This window comes from Lactuca virosa, chromosome 3, assembly GCF_052849685.1.
Source record: "Lactuca virosa cultivar CGN04683 chromosome 3, Lactuca_virosa_CGN04683_v6, whole genome shotgun sequence".
In the NCBI taxonomy this organism is placed as follows: Eukaryota; Viridiplantae; Streptophyta; class Magnoliopsida; order Asterales; family Asteraceae; genus Lactuca; species Lactuca virosa.
The window spans coordinates 220,334,732-220,347,827 of NC_136428.1; positions in this window are offsets into that span (position 1 = coordinate 220,334,732).

The following is a 13,096-nucleotide window of genomic DNA, read 5'->3' on the forward strand; positions in this document are numbered from 1 at the left end:
AAAAAGTTATACTGGTGGCCTAACATGAAAGCAGAGATTGCTACCTTCGTGAGTAAATGCCTTACTTGCGCCAAGGTCAAGGTCGAATAACAGACACCCTCCGGTCTTCTACAACAACCGGAGATACCGGAATGGAAGTGGGAGTGGATCACTATGAATTTCATAACCAAGTTGCCCAAGACAACGGGTGGACTTGATACCATATGGGTCATCGTCGATAGATTGACCAAGTCCGCACACTTCCTGCCTATCAAGGAATCAGACAAGATGGAGAAGCTTACAAGAACTTACAATAGGGATATTGTACGACTGCACGGTGTTCCCATATCCATTATCTCGGACAGAGATAGTAGGTTCACTTCGAGGTTCTGGCAGTCGCTACAAAGTTCCTTAGGAATTAGGCTGGACATGAGTACAGCCTACCATCCACAGACCGACGGGCAAAGTGAAAGGACTATCCAAACCTTGGAAGATATGTTGCGAGCCTGTGTGATCGACTTTGGGAAAGCATGGGATACTCATTTACCCCTTGTCGAATTTTCCTACAACAACAGTTATCACACGAGCATAAAGGCTGCTCCATTCGAGGCCCTCTATGGCCGAAAGTGCAGATCCCCTCTGTGTTGGGCTGAGGTGGGTGATACCCAGTTAGCTAAAGGACGAGTTCTTGACAGCACTCTCACAGGTCCGGAAATCATACGGGAAACGACAGAGAAGATCGTTCAGATTCGTGAACGATTGAAAGCCTCTAGAGACCGGCAGAAAAGCTACGCTGATAAACGAAGGAAACCATTGGAATTCCAGGTGGGCGACCGTGTTCTATTGAAGGTCTCACCCTGGAAAGGCTTGATATGCTTTGGAAAGCGTGGAAAGCTAAATCCAAGATACATAGGGCCTTTCGAGATTCTCGCTAGAATCGGCCCTGTAGCTTACAAGCTTAACTTACCGTGTGAACTCAGTAACGTACATTCTACTTTCCACGTCTTGAACTTGAAAAAGTGTCTATCCGACGAGACTCTTGTAATCCCACTCGAATAGATCGAGATCAACGAGAGCCTCAACTTCGTGGAAGAACCTGTAGAGATCATGGACCGGGAGGTCAAGCAAACGAAACAAAGCCGTATCCCGATAGTGAAGGTTCGCTGGAACGCCAAGCGAGGACCTGAATTCACTTGGGAGCGAGAGGATCAGATGAAACTGAAATATCCTCGTCTTTTTTACTTAGTTATTTGTAACTACTTATTTGCTTAAACTCTAATTTTGAAACGAAATTCCTTCTAACGGGGGGATGATGTGACAACCCGAAATTTCTATTCTGTACAACCATTCAATTCAATAGAAGTCAGAACTATTTCTGCTAATTTTCAAGCTTTTTGGAATAAGTTTGAGTGTTTTAAAGTTAGTACTTTAGGAGATATCAGGAGAAAGGATGCCCTAGGGTTTATTGTGCAACAATAAAGTCCCAAAACTCCAAGAGTTTGGAGTTTACGGCCTAAACAAGGGTGTTTACAGCCGTAAACCCAAAAGGGGGGTATAAATATGACACTTAGTCATTATTTACCACTTTTTCACATTTTCAAGATCCAAACTCAAATCCTCTCAAGTATCATCCAGCTTTTCTTCTTTATCTTCAACTTTGTAAGTGTTTCTAGCCCAAAAAAGTTGATATCTTACTTAATCTAGTGATCTTACATGATTCCATCCGTGAAATCATTCCAAAAGTGTAGATCTTCAAGTTTCACCAAGAACACCAAGAACACACACTAGTGTTTTTGGACTTTTAGCACCTTTTCAAGCTTCTACCTAGTAAGTACTCCTACCCTAGTGTATTATAAGACTTGTTACACTTCTAATCATCAAGAAAACACCAATGAAACACAATATCAAAGGTGTTTACGGTCCAAGATGTTCTTGGACCGTAAACCCTAATAAAGGGGCCAAAGTGTGCCCTAGTCCCTTACCAAGCCTTGGAAACTAGTCTAGATCCCTTCCTTGAAGTGCATAGGACTTAAAACAACAAAAAGACCATAAACCATTTGGGTTTATGCCCGTAAACCCAAAGAGAAATGGTCCAAGGACCGTAAACTTCACAAAGGAGTGAAATGGTGCCCTAATCTCTTCCAAAGACTTAGGCATGAAGTAGAAATGCTTCTAATGACTTGTAAAGCTTCAAAACACAACATGGTAAAAGTACCATGAGTGTAAGGCCGTAAAATCATGGGTTTATGACCGTAAACTCAAGGGGTGATGGTCTCAAAACCATAAACTCCAAAGGAGTTTACCCTTGAACCCTAAACTCAATTACAAGGTCCTACCACCCTTAGATGCAATCCTTAGGACTTATAGCACTTAAATCAAGTGTTTTTCATGTCTTAGGATGTCTTAACTTGGTTAATTAGTTGTTTAATAACTAATTGGATACATATATGTGTTATTATATGTTAACTAGGATCCTTGTGTGTGTTCAAGTCTTCACTTGACACTTAGCATCCTATACATTCCGTTCATCCAAACTACTCACTACAGGTGAGTTCATACCCCTTAATTAACCTTTTAAATGTTTTCAATGCTTTTAATGGGGGGGGGGGGATACAAGTTGAACAATTATAGTTATTATATCAATGACATGTGATTAATAACTACCAAACAAGTGGATTTCTTACTTTTCAAACTGTGTTACCAAACTGTTTTACTTCAAACTGTTTTACAAACTCTTTTTCATACCAAATGCTTTTGTCAAACTCTTTTACATGTCAAATACTGTTACTTAAACTCTTTTAAACTTATATTCTGTTAAAAGTGTAACTATATAGATATAGTTATATAAGTAGGATTGAAAGGACTTAGGACTGATAGCTCACCTTACTTCCTGTTCCTTGTTTGGTTGTGGACTTAGGGTATCATGGTTATTTGTCCGAAGGTCGTTTGAATCCTAGTTATATATTATGTATATGTATATAGATATAAAAGGTTACTTCTTTCCAGTTCAATACCTTTGGGTAGCAAGGGTATACAAACATGTTCATACATACAAACAACATTACTAGTAAACTATAAGAGGTATAGTTTAGAAAGTTACAAATCTATTACTAGACCAATGAAACATACAATGAGTCAGTTCATACATGTGTCATAACTTATAGTGATGAGAAACAAACATAACTTATAGTGATGAGAAACAAACATAACTTATAGTGATGAGAAACAAACATAACTTATAGTGATGAGAAACAAACATAACTTACAGTGATGAGAAACAAACATAATACATATTGATGAGAAACAAACAATACAATACATAGAGAACATACATACAGGCTAGACAGAGGAAGAACACACAATACAGCTAGCACATACATTACATATACATTATTACAGTTATGTGAGCCACGTAACGGGGCATGGCACTACCTGCCATGACCGTTTTGTATCCAGAATCTCCTTAATTAGGGAACGTATGAGTTTGTGTATAGATCTATACAAGATTGACTATCCTACACCTTGCTGCTCGCTACACTGGGACTTGTAAGTCTACGAGTGCCAAACGTCATTTCTTACGACGTCTTACATCGTCGTTTTTCTATGAGTCGGTAGCAGGGTATATGCCGATCACATGGTACTTTAAATAACAATTGGTTTAAGGTAGTTAGTACAGCAGTAGTTACTTAATACAACACTACAGTACTATTTCATTTTCCCATTACATTCACTTTGTGAACATTCACACAAGGAACAGTAATGTAAAAACTATATTTTTGGTTAATGATAGTCAGATTTGGGAAAATACATACTCTTACAAGAGACACACACACAGACACTAGATGCCTTGGTAGAAGGCTACTTTTAGTAGGAAACATAAGGTTTTCTAGGAGAATTCAAACTTTTACAAACTTATACAAACATCTTACAAACAACTTACAAACATCTTACAAATGCTTTCATACAAATACAGGCACTAATATACTTATGATCTCACCAGCTTTAAAGGTGATAAACTCTTTCAAAATAACTTGTATTCTCAGGTCGCCAGTAGACAGGTATCGGTGCCAGGTTTTGAGAAGATGGAGCTCGTTTAAGAGTCATCTTTTATTTTGATACATATTTTTGGTGTCTATTTAACTTGACAGAACACACTTGTATGAAATTATATTATTAATGCAATGGATGATGTTGTTGCTTGTTTACTACTTTGCATTGTTGTGATACTTTACATGACGTCCTCCACCACGAACGTTTCCGCCGTTCCGGTTTTGGGGTGTGACAATTACGAATTCATCCACCTGGAGTTCTATAGGTCCTCTTCTCTTTACTGCATAGGACTTTTGTCGATCCTGGGCCGCTTTTATTCTTTCTCGTACAATTTGAATCTTATCAGCGGTGTCTTGAATCGTTTCAGGACCACTACAGACTTTCTGTCCTACATCATGGCAACATAGTACGACATTTACGCCTATATAATGCTTTATATACCTTCAGTATATTTTCTACTGTTTGGATTGTTCTTTTCTTCTGACCATCAGTCTGGGATGATAGGTTGTGCTAATAGTAACACGAGATCCCATTTCACATTGCATACTTGCCCAAAAATGAGAAGTGAAGCAAGTATCACGATTGGAAATAATCTTTAGTGGCACACCATGTCTCGCATCAGTTTCATCCAAGTATACTTGTGCGTATTTCTCCATTGAAGCTGTTTCACGCATGGCAAGAAAATGTGCACTCTTAGTTAGTCGGTCGATAACTACCCAAATGCTATCATTCTGTCTAGCAAACCTTGGCAATTGGAGCAGCACTAGACATAAAGCCAGTTCAGAATTCTATTTGCCTATCGGGGGAAGACCAGGCAAATCATCGGGGAAAAATATCAGGATTTTCATTATTAACGGGAACATCATTTATAGTTTTCTTCCCCTCTTTTGAGATATCAAATGTATAAGCCGGATAAGTAGAATATCCCTTCGATATAAACTTACGAGTTTTTAAGAAAGAAATTATTATTTTCACCGTAGACATAAATAGAATCCTCCCCTTCGATAGGGATGCATACCATCTTTTCGTAGTACAAGAGTTTTGCATGGTTCTCTGAACCAATCAATGCAGATCTATATTAGTCCGACTCGATTCTTTACGTTCATTAAGGTCTGAATGAAAATCATTTTCTTAGTCATCACCGAAACGAAGGTAATGACATACTCGAACAAAAACGGAATCGATTACAAGCATCTTGGTAACCTTGTGACTTTCCCTGATCCAAGTGTGAGTCATGTGCTTCCAGTAGTATAGGCCTCTACTACTATTCACACCTACTCATACTCGTCCTAAGTATTGTCTCGCAGTTCCCAAGTCACCATTCAAAAGTTTTCACAAAACAACTTTTCACACCTGAGTGTGTTTAAACAAGTACATACAACAATTTCTCCTAGACTCAACTAGGGATTTCACGTTTCTATCAAACATATCTTGGATTTCTTAAATTCACCTTCTAGAATTCTTTTTATGTATAAGCTCGATCTAACATATTCTAATACTCTTTCATAGGTCGATAGAAATTTTACCTCCAATTCTTCATATAAATTCTTTCTCGGGTAGTGTCTACTCTACAAGACACACTATACCAAAATTTACTCTAGCAGCATGGAGACAAACGGTCTTCAACTACCTGTATCATCTTTTAACTAATGTAAACCATCATACACATTTGTTGGTTTCATTATCCTTTCATGACATCGTCATTCCTGTATATAAGTAAGTTTTCTTCTCATGGTTGTATCTTTTAAGTCTACTTAATAGGAGTCTATCCTAAGAAGTCCGCATTATAGCTGCATCTCAGCAAATTCTACTAGCTTCGACTCGATTCTCTGTCATTTCTAACAACAATATTTCTTCTCATACAATACTATGGGTGTATTGCTTCTTCAAATAAGCATTCTACCTTACTTAAACAAGTACGTTGCTTAACCTTTTACCACTAAATGACTAAATTCACCATCCCAATCTTCTATGTTAAAGTCGGCTTAACACACAATGGAACTTCTATAAGGATGTGATAGAAGTCAATCATCACTCAGTATTATTAAATACTAATTCTGAACATCTTGTATAGGGTTACTACTCGAACTACATACTACATCACAAAATCTTGGCCTATTGAGTCTGAAAACTTCATTAGCCTTTCCTTTGATCTTCATTTAATTCATCTAAATCTTGTACCACATTAATTTCAATACTGTCGAAGTATTTATCACCATCTTCGATTCTTCCGACTCTATAAACAATCACTTCTTTAATCTGGACAGCGGTGGAACAACTTCATGGATTTGTACCAACACATTTATCTTGCCCAAACGTGTTTCAAACGCACATCTTTCTTCCAAAGATGTTATTATATATCAAACATACTTTAAATGTATAATACCACTCTATTGGTATTAATACACTATTTACGATAACACTTCATATTTTTATTGTATTTTATTTTACGATATCCCGCGATCGTTTATTTATAAACTTATCAATGTCAACTATCATAAGTCTATTTATCACTTCAAAAAGTTTCATGTAAATTCTATTACGAAAATTCTAAGAATTCTGAACATAAAATTTTCTAAACCAAGGTTGGCAACAGACCTTAAACTTTCTCAAATAATAGCAATATAGGTATGAAACCTAAATCATGCTATATTTACTTATCATTTAGCACTTAATAGAATATAAGGCATATCTCCTCTTAATATTCTAGTGCTTGTCCCCATTAGGTATTCAACCTAAAGTATACTAGATACATATCGTGTCATCTTCACTTAACAATCCATGTTTAAATCTAGAAATTCTCAAAATTCATAATTCACATAAACTAATTCTCTGAAAATTTTGAAGTAACTTAATATCTTAGAATACGAGGGTTTATCACTACCCAATACCCCACTTAAGTATTTCCTATGGTTTGTATCCATATATTTACAATGATTCAGTTCATATATTGAACTTCCAATAGTTTAAGTATAAATACCAATCCATGGAATTTAGTTCACTTAAACTACTACTCTGATACCATGATTGAAAGACCCACACTTTCATAAATTCTACATTATTACTCCAAAACATGCTACATGCATATTCACAAATAATATGTTACATTGATAACTTGTTTACAAACGACTGGATACAAACCGACTAAGTTTTAATATTTTACATAACTACCCAGGATATTGTAATTTTATACAAACATAAACCGAAATAGAAAAGTACTATTACAAACTATTCTAAATCTTCCAATAGTATACTACCATACTCCTTATTTATTTCCTGCAATTGTTAAACATTGAGAGGGGTAAGCGGTGATGCTTAGTGAGTTCAATAATAGATACAATATAACGTTATGCCATATATATACATCAATATGGCAGAAGCAAAGAGGAACAACAAAGGCATATGAGAAATCATGTGACAGGCTTTTCATATCAATCAATGACTCGATTCAAAGATATACAGTCAATGAGATATAACAATTTCAAGACTTGATAAACATCAATAACGCTTCGGCCCAAATGGCCCTGAATACAAACAATTTCTGATTAACATTAAGGTAGATTTCAGGTTTTCACGCCCTGTCTAACCTTCTGCCAATACCATAGAATAGAAGTCATTCTCCTACGAGACATGCTCTACATGGACACAAGCTTCATACCAGTACCACCGTGAATCTAAGTCCTTTCAGTGATCACATGGTCAAAGGTATAACTTGATGGGTTTTATACAAACAATCCTATGTGTGCATGCAACCCTAGAGTTGGATCTATGTTTTCACTATTAGTTATACAACTTTATGAACACAAAAAGAAACCTGGCATGCTAGTACTATTTTCGAAAACCACATAGAAGAATAGAATACATACCTTTTGTTGTTATATAGTAATAACAACTAGTTCCTTGAATTTCCTTAGCTCTTGAAAGCAAGTACCACAAGTGTAGTACCTCTAATGGCTCACAAACACACTAGGTGAAAGGATGAATATGGGAGAGATGAGAGAAGGGTATCTTGCCCTAAAATTCGTCCCTTTTAGGGTTTCCTAAGGCTTGGACGAATTCTAGTGCCTTAGGGTGCTATTTCTACTAGAGGCTAGCTAGGGTTTCAAGGTGGAAACCCTAATCCCTTAGCTTAGGGCCTAAGCAAGTCCATGGACTCCTTTCCTTAAGCCCTTGGACGAAAACTCCTAGATCCTTCTAGGATTTTCGTTCAAGCCTTAATAAAGGTGATCCAATAGCCCAAAGTCTCAACTATCAAATAATTACAAAACAGCCCCTGTACTTTTAATTAGTTCCTTTAATCCCAAAATTAATTCCTAATTAATTTCTGATTAAATACTAATTAATAATATGATTCCAAATTAATATATTATTCATATAATATAATAAATAAATCATATTTATGCCCTAATCAACCTCTCTCCTCAACTGTCATCCTGTCTAGTCACCCTTGTGAAGGCAACCCAAAAGGACCATGCTCACAATCGGGTCAAGTACATACCAAAATAGTTATGGACTTAGACACTAATCCAACAGTCTCCCACTTGGATAAGTCTAATAACTAATCTGCGTATGACTTCAGAACCTGATCGGCAATCGTAGCTTCCAAAAGCCGCTGTCAACTCTGATCTTATCAGATACGCGTGTCCTTTAGATAAGGGATCATATATTCCTCCATTCTACAAGATATCATATAGACATGAGACATGGATTGAAATCATTCTCTCAGTCTATGTGTCGTTTCCCGATTTCTGATTTATGACGACTGACTAATTGAACAAATCAAATCAGTCCTGGCCCGGCCGAGCACTTTCCTTTGTCATCACTAAATCATCGAGGGGCCCACAGATATCGCTTTTATCCCACCTTGGGTAAAAGGAATGGATAAACTTTGACTCAAATGCTTGCTTGCACCTACTAATCGAATCACACACAACAATAAGTTTTATAACACCAAGTTACTGGTGTGTTTACTTATCATCAATGTGAAACCGACCAGCAAATAACAACTCACATGTCTCGGTTTCAAGAATATACAATGTTATCGTCTCACCAATCACTCGTGATAAAACCATGAAGTGATTCAAGTGAGCGTGGGTTTAATCCAATACTTTAATCTTATCAAAGCACTCATGAACTCTGCAGTAAACTTGTGCTATGTCTAAACACTTTAGACAATCTACAGACAGATTCATGACAGTCTTCCTTCATACCTACTTCCAACGTATGACCGACTGTGGAGCTTCGAATAACCTAGTTATTCTGGAAGTCAAAACATGAAAAATGAAACGCAATAATAATATTAATCCTATATGGTCCCAAAACTTTTTGAGCGTAAATAAAAACACTTTTATTTAAACACCATATTGATTACTCATTATTCATTGCTTACTGTTTCAGAAAATCAACTTATTACTCGAATTATAACCACAATTGTCCCATGCTCCAAGCATACACACTTTGGTTTCCTATGGTCCATACTTTGTGAAATAGATCAATTGAAAACTTTTCCAATGAAACTCATTTCACAATCCCCAATCCTTATTATTAGTATAAGAATACCAAATTCTTGCCACTTTTAGAATATGTCAGATTCTAACATTTTATGCAATGATTCTTTCGTAATGTCATAGCACAAAAGTCATCAAGACCCTGCTAATGAAATTACAAGGTATTCTATCGGAAATTGTTACAAGACAATTCCATAGACGTGAAGTCTCACATTCAAAGTACATTCCTTTGAACATGCTTCTCGCATAAAAGTTTCTAATCTAGACATATTTCTTAATGTCCAACTCCCATTAATGGAAACATTTCCATATTTGCCATATGACAACTCATTCTTAATAGAATCTTATCTATTCATAATAATGTCAATATAGTCCATCCAGTACTATACTTCCAACTACTCACAAGCGACAAATCCTCAGTGAACCTCAGATCGTCCTTTGATAGTTGTTTAATTATTTTAGTCAAAACCAGTTCTAGTCCCTTTTCCCTCTTAATGCCCTAGGCATTTGGAAAATTTTAGAATGGTCAAATATTATAGCATATGCAATCGATCCTATACCCGAAGCGTATTGGACACGATGCATAATGTCTCACATAAAGACATGATACTTCATCATCCTTCTGCCATAATATTTTATGTGCCCTGTTCCCACAATTTGAACTATGAAGAGGGATGCCGTAATCATAATCGAATTTTGAGAATGCACTATGTATCCTTGACTAAATTTATTAATATTTCTCGATCTAAGCTTTAGAATTTTGAAACGAAGTATAATATTCTCTCCCTTAATTATAGCAAAACAATTTTTCAACCCTTGCAACTTTGCAAAATGAATCTTTGTTTTCTATAATTAATATTGCTAACTTGCAATATTTACCATAATAATCATGCTCCCACTAACATGACGATTATTTTATTACCAGCATAACACTTATGCTCCCACTAGCTTTGACATGTATTTAGAAAACAATTGAACTTCTAGAAAACAATGCTTATTGAATTCCTTAAGTTCATATTTCTAATACCTAATGCTTTGATAAGCCTTTATCTAAGCTTTTTAAGCTCATACACCTTTGCCATAGATAGCTCACATGTGTGTCTAAACAATTCAGAATTTATGTTACTAAGTCCCAAATATTCAGATCAATTTCCAAATCTCACAATTCGAACTACGAAAAGGGATGTCGTAATCATAATCGAATTTGAGAATACAATTTTCACAATTGCTATCTTCTTAAAATCTCTCTTAGTGAAAGCATTTCCTCACAATCATTTTCATGAAGGAGGAAAACCTTATGACACTTAGATTTTATGATGTATGTGTTCCTATCCATGTGAATTTGTCAAAACGAAAGTTTGCGACAAATCCAAAACCATATGGACTGAGCTTGTTCAATCTTGATTTATTGCCTCATGGTAACATGAATGCCCACCATGTCTTCCAAGCAACTCACCCTTTCATATCAATGTACTTTCCATTGATCAAGGTGCTTTGTCTTTATGCATTCAAATGAGAACTCATAGAACTCACACACATAATTAACTCAATTGGAATGGCACAGAAAAAGAGTATGTCATCCACGATAGGCTTTAAACCTCAATTCGTGTGCTAGTGATGATCAACTAGGTTTACTCTTGATTTGTTCTTGAAACTTTTCAAGACCATTAAGACTCCCACTGACTCCTTGACATATAAGATTCTCTTGTCAAGAACCATTTCTTGACAAACAAATATTCAAGAATTAGTGTAGCTTTTTGTCAAGTTTAACACTTCACACAATTGGTCCTGATTGGTCTTTGTCTTATCCAAGACATCACAACTTACCAATTTCAAATGTGCAAAAATAAGAAAACTTTTCCAAATTCCACATTTGTCGAGTGTTATAAACCTACTTAAGACTTGTCACTCATGTCAGAATCTTGACTCTAAGACTTGATATTGGAACGAAGTATGATTGAGTTCTTGATTTAACCATTTCTACAGTTCTTGATTCCTCTTCTTAGACATGCAATTGCACTAAGACTCACTTAGAGGATCAATTGGGATATGGTTCTTAATCATTAAGACTTATCATAAAACACAATAAAAGGTACTCTCCCTTCTTCTTAGAATAGAGAAACTTTTATCTTTCTGCCTACTTGATTCTTCTTATTCGTTCTGCTATTGATTGAAACTCTTTCAATCAACTCAGAATTATACTTAATCTTATAAGTATAATCATATTTACTAACCTTTAGTAAATCATGACGAATATCTTTATCACTCTTGTGGTGGACTTAATCAACGCACAACCTAGTGTACTCGATCTCCTAGTCCTTCTCTTGACACTTTGCCAAAAAATTAGTCTAATTTCCAAAATATGAAGTTTCTCATTCATCACGCAACCAAGTTGTATGATTCCAAGTTTATGTCCAATTGAAACTTGGGTGATGAGAATCTTCCTTTATTTGGCAAATCCTCGACATTTCACAAATAACATAATCAAGAATCACATCCAATTCAACATTGCTAAAATTAGAAATACATAAACATCCATTTTCACATATGCCATTGCAAGGATAAATAAATAGGACGAAATCAAAATTCATTTTATTGCGGAAAAACTTATCCTTACAATGCAATTCAAATGAAAACTATGCTATTTCAATTTCTAAGCAATTTATTCTAACTCTAAAGTAGTAGCTCAAAAATCCGATCTTCAAGCAATGCGATCGAAATCCATTTATTCACGATCAGATTCAACTTACTTCTTCCTTTAAGCTTCCTCTCTTTTCTTCGATCCTACAAAACATCAAAATGTAATCTTATCACATCATGTATTGAAAATCAAAGAATAGGAACTTATAGAGTTAGTTATTGGATTTTACCTGAAGTAGAGCCATACGTCTTGACTCTCCCATCTCTTAGATCTCTCAGGTAAACAGGGCAGCTTCGTCTCCAATGCCCCTTCTCTTGGCAGTAGAAGCAGATGGACTCTTTTGGAATGGCACAAGGAACTATCTCAGAATTTATCTTTTCTGGATTTCATATGTCACTATTTTCAATGTCCATTGAAGTTTGGGAGTTTGATTTGCCAGACAAATTTGCTCGATTAGCACGCCAAATCATTTCTGATTCAGCAGCTATAAGCAAATAGGTCAAATCAATGAGGGTCACGTCATGGTCCATCATATAGTACTCTCTAACGAACTCACTATATGATTCAGGAAGTGACTGAAGAACCCAGTCAACAGCCAACATTTCTGAGATATCGACACCCATCATCCTTAACCTATCAATGTGTGACTTCATCTCTAAGATGTGTGCACACGCAGGTTTCCCATCTTCGTGTTTACTTGCCAATAGGGCTTGAGTGAGCTTGAACTTTTCAAGCCTTTGAACTTGTGGGTTAGGGAGAATAATTGGAGGAGGTGGAGGAAGTGAAGCATGACTCTCATTTCCTTGATCGTATCGTGGAACGTCATCTTCATTTGGAAAGCTTGTTCCAAGGGACTTGGGAAGACCATTGTAAGATTTAGACATCTACAAAACGGGAGAAAATTCAAGTTAGTTGATAA